The sequence below is a fragment of the Heliangelus exortis genome, chromosome 4 (assembly GCF_036169615.1).
Source record: "Heliangelus exortis chromosome 4, bHelExo1.hap1, whole genome shotgun sequence".
In the NCBI taxonomy this organism is placed as follows: Eukaryota; Metazoa; Chordata; class Aves; order Apodiformes; family Trochilidae; genus Heliangelus; species Heliangelus exortis.
In genome coordinates this window covers 5,001-19,664 of record NC_092425.1, presented here as the reverse complement: position 1 = coordinate 19,664, position 14,664 = coordinate 5,001, and the positions used below count along the sequence as shown (strand labels likewise).

At 47.2% G+C, this 14,664-nt stretch overlaps 1 long non-coding RNA gene across 1 annotated transcript; it reads left to right on the top strand.

Annotated features, from left to right (window-relative positions):
* Positions 1-1,895: 1,895 nt before the first annotated feature.
* LOC139796310 (uncharacterized) lies at positions 1,896-2,224 on the top strand. Its single transcript, XR_011725932.1, has 3 exons — positions 1,896-1,956; positions 2,052-2,092; positions 2,172-2,224. It is a non-coding gene; the product is annotated as an uncharacterized lncRNA (long non-coding RNA).
* The last annotated feature ends 12,440 nt before the right edge of the window (positions 2,225-14,664 follow it).

Genomic DNA, 14,664 nt, shown 5'->3' with positions numbered 1-14,664 from the left:
TGTTGGAGGCAATATCTCAGCGTGTGCCTTTTGCCTTGACTTTTGCAGGTGTCACACACAGTGCCGGAGTGACAAAGCCACGTCTTGAGGAACAGTTGGAGAAGGTGAGATGGCTGTGTGCAGAGTCGTTCACGTGTTTTATATTAACTCGGTTAAATGTTTCCTCTTTTTTTGCAGGTGGTGTGCCTCCTACCGTTGAGAACAGATGTCCCTTAAAGGTGAGGTGGTACAGGGGGGGTTCATGGAGCTCGTGATGATCAATCATCAGAACAGTAACTCTCTCTTGTTCTTTTTAGGTGCCCAAAGCAGTGGTGTAGACAGGATTGAACTCTGGATCAAGAAGGGGAGAAGAATGCTGTGGGACTCTTCTGAGGCCTCTTTTTTGTAGTGTAAGTGTTTGGAGACGGCTGAAGCGGCCCTAACTGGTGACATGGATTCTGATTTTTTCCTTTTTTTTTTTTTTTCTGATTGCAGATGGTGAACAGGAATGTGTGTGCTGAAGGAACGTGCCTGTCACGGAGCGGTGTTTGCTGCTGGACATAGATTCCGAACCCCAGCTCTCGGAAAGATAAGTCGAGGGACTGAATTGGTGGGGGGTCGAGGTTGGGAGTTGCCGGAGGGATTTTGAAGTTTGCTTTCTGGGAGAGGGCTGTCTGGGAGTAGCCCCCTTTGCGTGGATAAGCGGAGCGAGTTAGTTTCCAGCACGATGCTAGCGTGGGCAGGGCAGCTCCAGCCTCGGTGTCTGGGGTTGTGTGTTTTGTGTTGTCCGTCTTCGTCTCGGCGCTTCCTCAGGCCTTGATGGTCTTCTGTATGTCCTCACAGAACAAATCCTGCATCTTGGGCATCATCCCTGGAAAGCATTTCCTGGTCAGCAGCATCTTTTTCTTGTTTGACAGATGTAAACCATATATTGGTCTTTCATCTTGGAAGTTTCTTGATGGTCATCTTCTGAAACATCATTGCCACCTGCATCAGCATCTCTGGTCTTAGATTTTCCCAGAGTGGGAATCGATCGACACGTCCTTGTGTCCTCAGGTCTTGAAGTCTATGTTTTTTGGCATCCATCGCTTCATCTCCTAGCTTCACAGTCACATCGCCGTAGGTCTTCTTGCCAAGCGGTCTTGGATGCCGGAGATACGCTTCTTGCTTGGTGGTCTCTTGACATAGTCTCATGGTTTGCAGGGTTGTGTCTTGAGTTTGAGTGTTTGGTTTGGAGCTGCCCTGCCTGGAGTTGTAGGGTCAGGGTTTGTTGGAAGAGCCCTAAGGGAATATTCCAGCTGTTGAGCAGCATTTCAGTGACTTGCATAATACTGTTTTTCAGGTGCCGTGTGACAAAGACGAGCAGAAAAAGGCTGGAGGAGGCGAGAAAGATGCCACCTGAAGGTTAGTCAGTGTTTGGTGTTGGTGGGGAGGTCCTTTCAACATTTATTAGAATCCCTGAGATTAGTTTGATTTATTTCTTACAGATGCAGAAGTCCAGGACGTGGAACAAAAAGCAAAGCAGGTGGGTAGCTGAATGTCATAGCAAGGCTTGGTAAAGTCTGTCACAGGGCAGGTGGATGCAGTTGCTCTGAGTAGCATTAATGGATTTTTTTTTTTTTTTTTTTTTTTTTTTTTTAGGTTGTAAAGCTGTGTAGAGCAGGCAGTTCATCTCAATGGGACATGACCTTTGGAAGGTGAGCACTGTGAAATTGCCTGCTGGAAGTGTTAAATGTTATGAGTAGTATTGAAGTAAAAAACATTACCTGTGTATTTTTTCAGGTGGTGCCTCGGTATCCAGTTCAGACTAACATGCCTGAGGGGCATCTGGCAAAGGATTAAGGTAAAGGAGACTGGGCAATTCTCTGGGAGGGTTTTGTTAGAAGCAGCAGTATATTACAAATTGCCTTGCTCTTTTCAGGTGCCCTGTAGAGCCATTGAGGTGTCAGGAAGTACACCCATCAACTGCTTAAGAAGGTGAGATGCTAGTAAGCTCTTTCAGTAAGATCAAAGTCCTTGACCACTTGCTAAAGCATTTGCCTTTTTTTTTTTTTTTTTTTTTTTTTTTGCAGATGCTGTCCTGGCCATTGTTGGACTTGGCTGAGCATTTGAGGTGAGGTGAGGTGGAGCGGTGGGAATGACGAGGATCATTTTACGGAGCAGAACAGTAATTTTGTCTCTCGGTCTTCTAGGTGACAGAAGCACGGCGTCTCCGATGAGCGTGTCGTCTGAGGAGGGCGTGCTGCGGGACAGTCGGTGCCGGCAGACGGGACGCCCTAGGATTCTGCACGGTTTACGGAGAACCGTCTTCGGGGAGACCATCCGAACCTGCGCCTTTTCGTCTAGCAAACTGTTTCCACGGCAGCGCTATGTTGTATTTCATCTGTGCCTCCTTCAGGGTTTCAGTCTCAAAGCCCATCAGGTAACAAATGTGTCGTTCTGGTGTTTGGTTTTGTAGGGCTCTGTATCTGCTGTTTGGCAGTATACTGACTTTGTACTGTAGGTTTCCAGATACACTTTGTATGCGTGATTTAGTTCTCAGTGCCTTGCAATGCTTTGTAATTGAATTGCCATGGCTTTGTGGCCACGTGCCACAAAGGTGCTAGGTTCTGTGTCTTCAGTCCCTCCTTGTATTTCTGTATTAGAACATTTACTGCATTGCTCATGTTGGTGTCGCGCCGTACTTGACCTGGTGTCGCGCCGTACTTGACCTGGTGTCGCGCCGTACTTGACCTGGTGTCGCGCCGTACTTGACCTGGTGTCGCGCCGTACTTGACCTGGTGTCGCGCCGTACTTGACCTGGTGTCGCGCCGTACTTGACCTGGTGTCGGAGTTGTTACTCTATTTTTTTACTCAAGTGCACCAAAATAGGCTGTACTACTGTCTGTGGTTCCATTGGTGTTTTCCATGTGCGCTTGTATTGTTCTGTGAAGCCTTATGTGTGTGTTAGGGTGGCTTTGTTACAGCATGTTGTACTGTATTAGATTACAGTGCCCTATATTTGAGTGCTTATTTGAGTTTTTATTGCACTGTATTGCTATGTAATGTAATGGCGTTTGGTCTGTAGTGCGCTACATTTGCCTGTATGGGACTGTATGAGTGTGCCAGTGAGCCTATAGCATTGTAGGGGACTAGGTACACGACCCGGTGTTGCAATGTACGTGAAGGATTGATTTTGCATAGCTTTTTATTTGAATATATACTTGTACTGCCTTACTTCATTGTTTGACTTTGTACAGCCCTACTTTAGAGTGGTAGATTTAGTCTGTAGTGGCTTTTGTTTGACTTTGCGATGCCTTGCAGTTTAATCCTAATTTGAGTCTGTGCTGAAATTGAGTTTATGTAGTTGTAGTACTTGACGGAGTCATTGAAGTATTTGCCTGTAAGTAGTCTGTAATGCAGACTTAAGCAGAAGTCTGTAATGCCTTCTTTGTCTGTCTTTGTGTATAGTCCTGAATATTTGTTTACCTCCCCGTTGGACTCTGTACTTGAATATGTACTGTATTTTCAATAACAGTTTTTGACTGCATTGTGATGTACTCGTGTGTGTAATGCGATGGAACTGGCTGTAATTGACCGAGTATAGCATTGTCACAATCTAGTGGTATGCATTGCCACTGCATGTGTATTGCTTTGTAATGATGTATGTGTATTGTCTTGAAACCAACTTTGTACTGCCTTGTAGTGACATACTTGAAGCTTGGACGTGGGTGTGGGTAGCCTTGGACGTGGGTGTGGGTAGCCTTGGACGTGGGTGTGGGTAGCCTTGGACGTGGGTGTGGGTAGCCTTGGACGTGGGTGTGGGTAGCCTTGGACGTGGGTGTGGGTAGCCTTGGACGTGGGTGTGGGTAGCCTTGGACGTGGGTGTGGGTAGCCTTGTACCTGCCTTGTACCTGTGTGTTGCCTTGTACCTGTGTGTTGCCTTGTACCTGTGTGTTGCCTTGTACCTGTGTGTTGCCTTGTACCTGTGTGTTGCCTTGTACCTGTGTGTTGCCTTGTACCTGTGTGTGTGTACTGCTGTACTTGTATTGACTTAATTGAGTGTCTGTTGCTTTGTACTGATGTACTTTTATTGCCTTATACCTGAAATGTGTTTTGCCTTGTATTGAAATGTGTTTTGCCTTGTATTGAAATGTGTTTTGCCTTGTATTGAAATGTGAATTGCCTTGTATTGAAATGTGAATTGCCTTGTATTGAAATGTGAGTTGCCTTGTCCTAGAATGTGTATTGCCTTGTATTGAAATGTGTTTTGCCTTGTATTGAAATGTGTATTGCCTTGTATTGAAATGTGTATTGCCTTGTATTGAAATGTGTTTTGCCTTGTATTGAAATGTGTTTTGCCTTGTATTGAAATGTGTTTTGCCTTGTATTGAAATGTGTTTTGCCTTGTATTGAAATGTGTTTTGCCTTGTATTGAAATGTGTTTTGCCTTGTATTGAAATGTGTTTTGCCTTGTATTGAAATGTGTTTTGCCTTGTATTGAAATGTGAGTTGCCTTGTATTGAAATGTGAATTGCCTTGTCCTAGAATGTGTATTGCCTTGTATTGAAATGTGAGTTGCCTTGTCCTAGAATGTGTATTGCCTTGTATTGAAATGTGTTTTGCCTTGTATTGAAATGTGTTTTGCCTTGTATTGAAATGTGTTTTGCCTTGTACTGAAATGTGTGTTGCCTTGTACTGAAATGTGTGTTGCCTTGTACTGAAATGTGTGTTGCCTTGTACTGAAATGTGTGTTGCCTTGTACTGAAATGTGTGTTGCCTTGTACTGAAATGTGTGTTGCCTTGTACTGAAATGTGTGTTGCCTTGTACTGAAATGTGTGTTGCCTTGTACTGAAATGTGTGTTGCCTTGTACTGAAATGTGTGTTGCCTTGTACTGAAATGTGTGTTGCCTTGTACTGAAATGTGTGTTGCCTTGTACTGAAATGTGTGTTGCCTTGTACTGAAATGTGTGTTGCCTTGTACCTGTGTGTTGCCTTGTACCTGTGTGTTGCCTTGTACCTGTGTGTTGCCTTGTACCTGTGTGTTGCCTTGTACCTGTGTGTTGCCTTGTACCTGTGTGTTGCCTTGTACCTGTGTGTTGCCTTGTACCTGTGTGTTGCCTTGTACCTGTGTGTTGCCTTGTACCTGTGTGTTGCCTTGTACCTGTGTGTTGCCTTGTACCTGTGTGTGTCCTGCTGTACTTGTATTGCCTTAATTGAGTGTCTGTTGCTTTGTACTGATGTACTTGTATTGCCTTAACTGAGTGTCTGTTGCTTTGTACTGATGTACTTGTATTGCCTTAACTGAGTGTCTGTTGCTTTGTACTGATGTACTTGTATTGCCTTAACTGAGTGTCTGTTGCTTTGTACTGATGTACTTGTATTGCCTTAACTGAGTGTCTGTTGCTTTGTACTGATGTACTTGTATTGCCTTAATTGAGTGTCTGTTGCTTTGTACTGATGTACTTGTATTGCCTTATACCTGAAATGTGTATTGCCTTGTATTGAAATGTGTATTGCCTTGTATTGAAATGTGTATTGCCTTGTATTGAAATGTGAATTGCCTTGTACCTGTGTGTTGCCTTGTACCTGTGTGTTGCCTTGTACCTGTGTGTTGCCTTGTACCTGTGTGTTGCCTTGTACCTGTGTGTTGCCTTGTACCTGTGTGTTGCCTTGTACCTGTGTGTTGCCTTGTACCTGTGTGTTGCCTTGTACCTGTGTGTTGCCTTGTACCTGTGTGTGTGTGTACTGCTGTACTTGTATTGCCTTAATTGAGTGTCTGTTGCTTTGTACTGATGTACTTTTATTGCCTTGTATTGAAATGTGTATTGCCTTGTATTGAAATGTGTATTGCCTTGTACTGAAATGTGAGTTGCCTTGTCCTAGAATGTGTATTGCCTTGTATTGAAATGTGCTTTGCCTTGTACTGAAATGTGTATTGCCTTGTACTGAAATGTGTATTGCCTTGTACTGAAATGTGTATTGCCTTGTACTGAAATGTGTATTGCCTTGTACTGAAATGTGTATTGCCTTGTACTGAAATGTGTATTGCCTTGTACCTGTGTGTTGCCTTGTACCTGTGTGTTGCCTTGTACCTGTGTGTTGCCTTGTACCTGTGTGTTGCCTTGTACCTGTGTGTGTCCTGCTGTACTTGTATTGCCTTAATTGAGTGTCTGTTGCTTTGTACTGATGTACTTGTATTGCCTTAATTGAGTGTCTGTTGCTTTGTACTGATGTACTTGTATTGCCTTAACTGAGTGTCTGTTGCTTTGTACTGATGTACTTGTATTGCCTTAATTGAGTGTCTGTTGCTTTGTACTGATGTACTTGTATTGCCTTAATTGAGTGTCTGTTGCTTTGTACTGATGTACTTTTATTGCCTTGTATTGAAATGTGAATTGCCTTGTATTGAAATGTGAATTGCCTTGTATTGAAATGTGAATTGCCTTGTATTGAAATGTGAATTGCCTTGTATTGAAATGTGAATTGCCTTGTATTGAAATGTGAATTGCCTTGTATTGAAATGTGAATTGCCTTGTATTGAAATGTGAATTGCCTTGTATTGAAATGTGAATTGCCTTGTATTGAAATGTGAATTGCCTTGTATTGAAATGTGAATTGCCTTGTATTGAAATGTGAATTGCCTTGTATTGAAATGTGAATTGCCTTGTACCTGTGTGTTGCCTTGTACCTGTGTGTTGCCTTGTACCTGTGTGTTGCCTTGTACCTGTGTGTTGCCTTGTACCTGTGTGTTGCCTTGTACCTGTGTGTGTGTGTACTGCTGTACTTGTATTGCCTTAATTGAGTGTCTGTTGCTTTGTACTGATGTACTTTTATTGCCTTGTATTGAAATGTGTATTGCCTTGTATTGAAATGTGTATTGCCTTGTATTGAAATGTGTATTGCCTTGTATTGAAATGTGTATTGCCTTGTATTGAAATGTGTATTGCCTTGTATTGAAATGTGAATTGCCTTGTATTGAAATGTGAATTGCCTTGTATTGAAATGTGAATTGCCTTGTATTGAAATGTGAATTGCCTTGTATTGAAATGTGAATTGCCTTGTATTGAAATGTGAATTGCCTTGTATTGAAATGTGAATTGCCTTGTATTGAAATGTGAATTGCCTTGTATTGAAATGTGAATTGCCTTGTATTGAAATGTGAATTGCCTTGTATTGAAATGTGAATTGCCTTGTACCTGTGTGTGTGTACTGCTGTACTTGTATTGCCTTAATTGAGTGTCTGTTGCTTTGTACTGATGTACTTTTATTGCCTTATACCTGAAATGTGTATTGCCTTGTATTGAAATGTGAATTGCCTTGTATTGAAATGTGTTTTGCCTTGTATTGAAATGTGAATTGCCTTGTATTGAAATGTGCATTGCCTTGTATTGAAATGTGCATTGCCTTGTATTGAAATGTGCATTGCCTTGTATTGAAATGTGCATTGCCTTGTATTGAAATGTGCATTGCCTTGTATTGAAATGTGCATTGCCTTGTAATTTTTTTATTTTTTAAATGTAGTTCTTAGTCATTTATTGTGCTATAGTGGTAGCTGCAGGTTCTTGCAGGGTAGATGGCTTGGTTTTTGTGGGCTAGCTTGCTTGTATCATAGTGATTTAGGTGTAGCCTGTGCTTGTACATTGTATGGTGAGGTAACCATTGTTTCCTTTTCAGGTACTTAAAAAAAAATACTTAGAATAAAAAAGCCCCAGCTGGGGGATTTTTTTTTCGCTCCCCCGGCTGGGGTTTTTTTTCCCGGGTCCCGGTCGGTCTGCGAGGCGATGTTCATCGCCTATGTTTGGATGCAGAAAGGCCTGGGACCTGGGTTTTGGCAGGCAGGATGATTTTGGAGGCTTCCAGGAGCACAGCTCCTGAGGAGCACGGTGGATGAAGGGTGTAGGGGGATAGAAGCAGTGAAACTATAGCTGGTAGCTGAGAGCTGGTAGTGGCTTGTGCAGCAGTGGAATGAGGGCCGAGGAATTTTGTTGGCAGTGTTGTGTAATAATAATAGGCTTGGGGGGTAGGTGTTGTCTGTGTTGTATATGTGGAGGTAACCATTGTTTCCTTTTCAGGTTCTTAAAAAAAAATACTTAGAATAAAAAAGCCCCAGCTGGGGGATTTTTTTTTCGCTCCCCCGGCTGGGGTTTTTTTTCCCGGGTCCCGGTCGGTCTGCGAGGCGATGTTCATCGCCTATGTTTGGATGCAGAAAGGCCTGGGACCTGGGTTTTGGCAGGCAGGATGATTTTGGAGGCTTCCAGGAGCACAGCTCCTGAGGAGCACGGTGGATGAAGGGTGTAGGGGGATAGAAGCAGTGAAACTATAGCTGGTAGCTGAGAGCTGGTAGTGGCTTGTGCAGCAGTGGAATGAGGGCCGAGGAATTTTGTTGGCAGTGTTGTGTAATAATAATAGGCTTGGGGGGTAGGTGTTGTCTGTGTTGTATATGTGGAGGTAACCATTGTTTCCTTTTCAGGTTCTTAAAAAAAAATACTTAGAATAAAAAAGCCCCAGCTGGGGGATTTTTTTTTCGCTCCCCCGGCTGGGGTTTTTTTTCCCGGGTCCCGGTCGGTCTGCGAGGCGATGTTCATCGCCTATGTTTGGATGCAGAAAGGCCTGGGACCTGGGTTTTGGCAGGCAGGATGATTTAGGAGGCCTCCCGGAGCACAGCTCCGGGGGAGCATTGTGGATTCATGGCAGAAGTGAGTACCAACGATAGTAAAATGTAATTGGGATCTTTGCAGGAGAGGACGGCATAGTTGTGTCAGAGGGGTAGTTTGGAGAATTGAAAGGCAACACTGAGATAGTAAGCCAGGCAGATGTTGTGAAGGGTCCTTAGTTATTTCTGTAAGTCACTTGTTTAGAGAAGGGGATTCTAAAGATATATTAGGTGTGTGGAACAAATTTGAGCTAGTATATAAAGGCATTTTTTCTGGTTTTGTGTACTGTGTCATTTCCTCGGTTAGGTACCAATAAAACTCAAATAAGTCTGTGTTTTGCCATGCTGTGTCTCGTGTCATTGTTTCCTTGGTTAGGTATCAATAAAACTTGAATAAATTTGTGTTTTGCTATGCAATGTCTCGTGTCATTGTATCCTTGGTTAGGGACCAATAAAACTTGAATAAAGCTGTGTTTTGCCTTGCTGTGTCTCGTGTCATTGTTATCTCAGTTAGGGACCAATAAAACTTGAATAAAGCTGTGTTTTGCTTTGCTGTGTCCTGTCTCATTATTTCTTAAGGTAGGTTTTGTATGTTGTCTCTTTGTAGTGACTGGATTGGCTGTGTATGTCTGTGTTGGTGTGTCTGTCTGCCTGTGTCAAATTCTATTTGTCTGTCTCTTCTGTCTTGAGTTGGCCAACTCATTCTCTACTGTCCACTTTGTTCCTGTGTCTCCCTCTTCTACTGTCTGTTCATGTCTTCTACTGTCTTTTTCTTTCTCTCTTCTATTGTCTTTAATCTACTGTCATTCTCTCTTCTATTTTGTCTTTCTCCTTGTCTTTTTCTCTTCTACTTTTCTCTGTTTCTCTTCTACTTTTCTCTGTTTCTCTTCTACTTTTCTCTGTTTCTCTTTACTTTTCTCTGTTTCTCTTCTACTTTTCTGTTTCTCTTCTACTTTTCTCTGTTTCTCTTCTACTTTTCTCTGTTTCTCTTCTACTTTTCTCTGTTTCTCTTCTACTTTTCTCTGTTTCTCTTCTACTTTTCTCTGTTTCTCTTCTACTTTTCTCTGTTTCTCTTTACTTTCTCTGTTTCTCTTTACTTTCTCTGTTTCTCTTTACTTTCTCTGTTTCTCTTTACTTTCTCTGTTTCTCTTTACTTTCTCTGTTTCTCTTTACTTTCTCTGTTTCTCTTTTTACTTTCTCTGTTTCTCTTTACTTTCTCTGTTTCTCTTTACTTTCTCTGTTTCTCTTTACTTTCTCTGTTTCTCTTTACTTTCTCTGTTTCTCTTTACTTTCTCTGTTTCTCTTTACTTTCTCTGTTTCTCTTTACTTTCTCTGTTTCTCTTTACTTTCTCTGTTTCTCTTTACTTTCTCTGTTTCTCTTTACTTTCTCTGTTTCTCTTTACTTTCTCTGTTTCTCTTTACTTTCTCTGTTTCTCTTTACTTTCTCTGTTTCTCTTTACTTTCTCTGTTTCTCTTTACTTTCTCTGTTTCTCTTTACTTTCTCTGTTTCTCTTTACTTTCTCTGTTTCTCTTTACTTTCTCTGTTTCTCTTTACTTTCTCTGTTTCTCTTTACTTTCTCTGTTTCTCTTTACTTTCTCTGTTTCTCTTTACTTTCTCTGTTTCTCTTTACTTTCTCTGTTTCTCTTTACTTTCTCTGTTTCTCTTTACTTTCTCTGTTTCTCTTTACTTTCTCTGTTTCTCTTTACTTTCTCTGTTTCTCTTTACTTTCTCTGTTTCTCTTTACTTTCTCTGTTTCTCTTTAAACTTGTCACAAATTTAGTGACAAGTTTCAAAATTTAAATAAAATTAAATTATTAATTAAAAAAAAAAAACCCCACCAGCCCCTTGGGAGGAAAAAAAAAAAAAAAAAAATTTAAAAAAAAAAAAAAATTTTTTTTCCTCCCAAGGGGCTGCTGGGGCTGCACCGGACATATTATTTTTAATTTTTTTATATACTAGTATATAGGGAAATTAGCATAAATTAGCATAACCCCACCCCTAGCCACCCCCACCACCACAACCCCTCCCACCCATAACCACTCCCACCCCCCCAACCCCACCCCTAGCCCCTCCCACCCCCTGCACCCCACCCACTCCCACCCCTAGCCCCTCCCACCCCCCGGACCCCGCCCCCTCCCACCCCTAGCCCCTCCCACCCCCCGGACCCCGCCCCCTCCCACCCCTAGCCCCTCCCACCCCCCGGACCCCACCCACTCCCACCCCTAGCCCCTCCCACCCCCCGGACCCCACCCACTCCCACCCCTAGCCCCTCCCACCCCCCGGACCCCGCCCCCTCCCACCCCCCCGACCCCACCCACTCCCACGCCAAGCCCCTCCCACCCCCCCACCCCCACCCCCTCCCACCCCGAGCCCCTCCCACCCCCCCGACCCCGCCCCCTCCCACCCCCCAAACCCCACCCCCTCCCAGCCCTAGCCCCTCCCACCGCCCCTAACCCCGCCCCCGGCCGCACCCCTAACCCCACCCCCTGCCCCACCCCCAACCCTAGCCACGCCCCTGCCCCACCCCTAACCCCACCCCCAACCCTAGCCACACCCCTAACCCCGCCCCCAACCCTAGCCACACCCCTAACCCACCCCCAACCCTAGCCACGCCCCTAACCCCGCCCCCTGCCCCGCCCCGCCCCTAACCACGCCCCGAACCCCACCCCCAACCCTAGCCACGCCCCTAACCCCGCCCCCTGCCCCGCCCCGCCCCTAACCACGCCCCGAACCCCACCCCCAACCCTAGCCACGCCCCTAACCCCGCCCCCTGCCCCACCCCGCCCCCTGCCCCGCCCCGCCCCTAACCACGCCCCGAACCCCACCCCCAACCCTAGCCACGCCCCTAACCCCGCCCCCTGCCCCACCCCACCCCTAAGCACGCCCCTAACCCCACCCCCTGCCCCGCCCCTAACGACCCCCCTAACCTTGCCCCCAACCCTAGCCACACCCCTAACCCCACCCCCTGCCCCGCCCCCAACCCTAGCCGCACCCCTAACCCCGCCCCCAACCCTAGCCACGCCCCTAACCCCGCCCCCTGCCCCGCCCCGCCCCTAACCACGCCCATAACCCCACCCCCAACCCTAGCCACGCCCCTAACCCCGCCCCCTGCCCCGCCCCTAACCACGCCCCCTAACCCCACCCCCAACCCTAGCCACGCCCCTAACCCCGCCCCCTGCCCCACCCCACCCCCAACCCTAGCCACGCCCCTAACCCCGCCCCCTGCCCCACCCCACCCCTAAGCACGCCCCTAACCCCACCCCCTGCCCCGCCCCTAACCACCCCCCTAACCTTGCCCCCAACCCTAGCCACACCCCTAACCCCACCCCCTGCCCCGCCCCCAACCCTAGCCGCACCCCTAACCCCGCCCCCAACCCTAGCCACGCCCCTAACCCCGCCCCCTGCCCCGCCCCGCCCCTAACCACGCCCATAACCCCACCCCCAACCCTAGCCACGCCCCTAACCCCGCCCCCTGCCCCGCCCCTAACCACGCCCCCTAACCCCACCCCCAACCCTAGCCACGCCCCTAACCCCGCCCCCTGCCCCACCCCACCCCCAACCCTAGCCACGCCCCTAACCCCGCCCCCTGCCCCGCCCCACCCCTAACCACGCCCCTAACCCCACCCACAACCCTAGCCACGCCCCTAACCCCACCCCCTGCCCCACCCCTAACCCTGCCCCCAACCCTAGCCACACCCCTAACCCCACCCCGAACCCTAGCCACACCCCTAACCCCGCCCCCTGCCCCGCCCCACCCCTAACCACGCCCCTAACCCCACCCCCAACCCTAGCCACGCCCCTAACCCCACCCCCTGCCCCACCCCTAACCCCACCCCCAACCCTAGCCACACCCCTAACCCCGCCATTAGGGTTAGGGTTAGGGTTAGGGTTAGGGTTAGGGTTAGGGTTAGGGTTAGGGTTAGGGTTAGGGTTAGGGTTAGGGTTAGGGTTAGGGTTAGGGTTAGGGTTAGGGTTAGGGTTAGGGTTAGGGTTAGGGTTAGGGTTAGGGTTAGGGTTAGGGTTAGGGTTAGGGTTAGGGTTAGGGTTAGGGTTAGGGTTAGGGTTAGGGTTAGGGTTAGGGTTAGGGTTAGGGTTAGGGTTAGGGTTAGGGTTAGGGTTAGGGTTAGGGTTAGGGTTAGGGTTAGGGTTAGGGTTAGGGTTAGGGTTAGGGTTAGGGTTAGGGTTAGGGTTAGGGTTAGGGTTAGGGTTAGGGTTAGGGTTAGGGTTAGGGTTAGGGTTAGGGTTAGGGTTAGGGTTAGGGTTAGGGTTAGGGTTAGGGTTAGGGTTAGGGTTAGGGTTAGGGTTAGGGTTAGGGTTAGGGTTAGGGTTAGGGTTAGGGTTAGGGTTAGGGTTAGGGTTAGGGTTAGGGTTAGGGTTAGGGTTAGGGTTAGGGTTAGGGTTAGGGTTAGGGTTAGGGTTAGGGTTAGGGTTAGGGTTAGGGTTAGGGTTAGGGTTAGGGTTAGGGTTAGGGTTAGGGTTAGGGTTAGGGTTAGGGTTAGGGTTAGGGTTAGGGTTAGGGTTAGGGTTAGGGTTAGGGTTAGGGTTAGGGTTAGGGTTAGGGTTAGGGTTAGGGTTAGGGTTAGGGTTAGGGTTAGGGTTAGGGTTAGGGTTAGGGTTAGGGTTAGGGTTAGGGTTAGGGTTAGGGTTAGGGTTAGGGTTAGGGTTAGGGTTAGGGTTAGGGTTAGGGTTAGGGTTAGGGTTAGGGTTAGGGTTAGGGTTAGGGTTAGGGTTAGGGTTAGGGTTAGGGTTAGGGTTAGGGTTAGGGTTAGGGTTAGGGTTAGGGTTAGGGTTAGGGTTAGGGTTAGGGTTAGGGTTAGGGTTAGGGTTAGGGTTAGGGTTAGGGTTAGGGTTAGGGTTAGGGTTAGGGTTAGGGTTAGGGTTAGGGTTAGGGTTAGGGTTAGGGTTAGGGTTAGGGTTAGGGTTAGGGTTAGGGTTAGGGTTAGGGTTAGGGTTAGGGTTAGGGTTAGGGTTAGGGTTAGGGTTAGGGTTAGGGTTAGGGTTAGGGTTAGGGTTAGGGTTAGGGTTAGGGTTAGGGTTAGGGTTAGGGTTAGGGTTAGGGTTAGGGTTAGGGTTAGGGTTAGGGTTAGGGTTAGGGTTAGGGTTAGGGTTAGGGTTAGGGTTAGGGTTAGGGTTAGGGTTAGGGTTAGGGTTAGGGTTAGGGTTAGGGTTAGGGTTAGGGTTAGGGTTAGGGTTAGGGTTAGGGTTAGGGTTAGGGTTAGGGTTAGGGTTAGGGTTAGGGTTAGGGTTAGGGTTAGGGTTAGGGTTAGGGTTAGGGTTAGGGTTAGGGTTAGGGTTAGGGTTAGGGTTAGGGTTAGGGTTAGGGTTAGGGTTAGGGTTAGGGTTAGGGTTAGGGTTAGGGTTAGGGTTAGGGTTAGGGTTAGGGTTAGGGTTAGGGTTAGGGTTAGGGTTAGGGTTAGGGTTAGGGTTAGGGTTAGGGTTAGGGTTAGGGTTAGGGTTAGGGTTAGGGTTAGGGTTAGGGTTAGGGTTAGGGTTAGGGTTAGGGTTAGGGTTAGGGTTAGGGTTAGGGTTAGGGTTAGGGTTAGGGTTAGGGTTAGGGTTAGGGTTAGGGTTAGGGTTAGGGTTAGGGTTAGGGTTAGGGTTAGGGTTAGGGTTAGGGTTAGGGTTAGGGTTAGGGTTAGGGTTAGGGTTAGGGTTAGGGTTAGGGTTAGGGTTAGGGTTAGGGTTAGGGTTAGGGTTAGGGTTAGGGTTAGGGTTAGGGTTAGGGTTAGGGTTAGGGTTAGGGTTAGGGTTAGGGTTAGGGTTAGGGTTAGGGTTAGGGTTAGGGTTAGGGTTAGGGTTAGGGTTAGGGTTAGGGTTAGGGTTAGGGTTAGGGTTAGGGTTAGGGTTAGGGTTAGGGTTAGGGTTAGGGTTAGGGTTAGGGTTAGGGTTAGGGTTAGGGTTAGGGTTAGGGTTAGGGTTAGGGTTAGGGTTAGGGTTAGGGTTAGGGTTAGGGTTAGGGTTAGGGTTAGGGTTAGGGTTAGGGTTAGGGTTAGGGTTAGGGTTAGGGTTAGGGTTAGGGTTAGGGTTAGGGTTAGGGTTAGGGTTAGG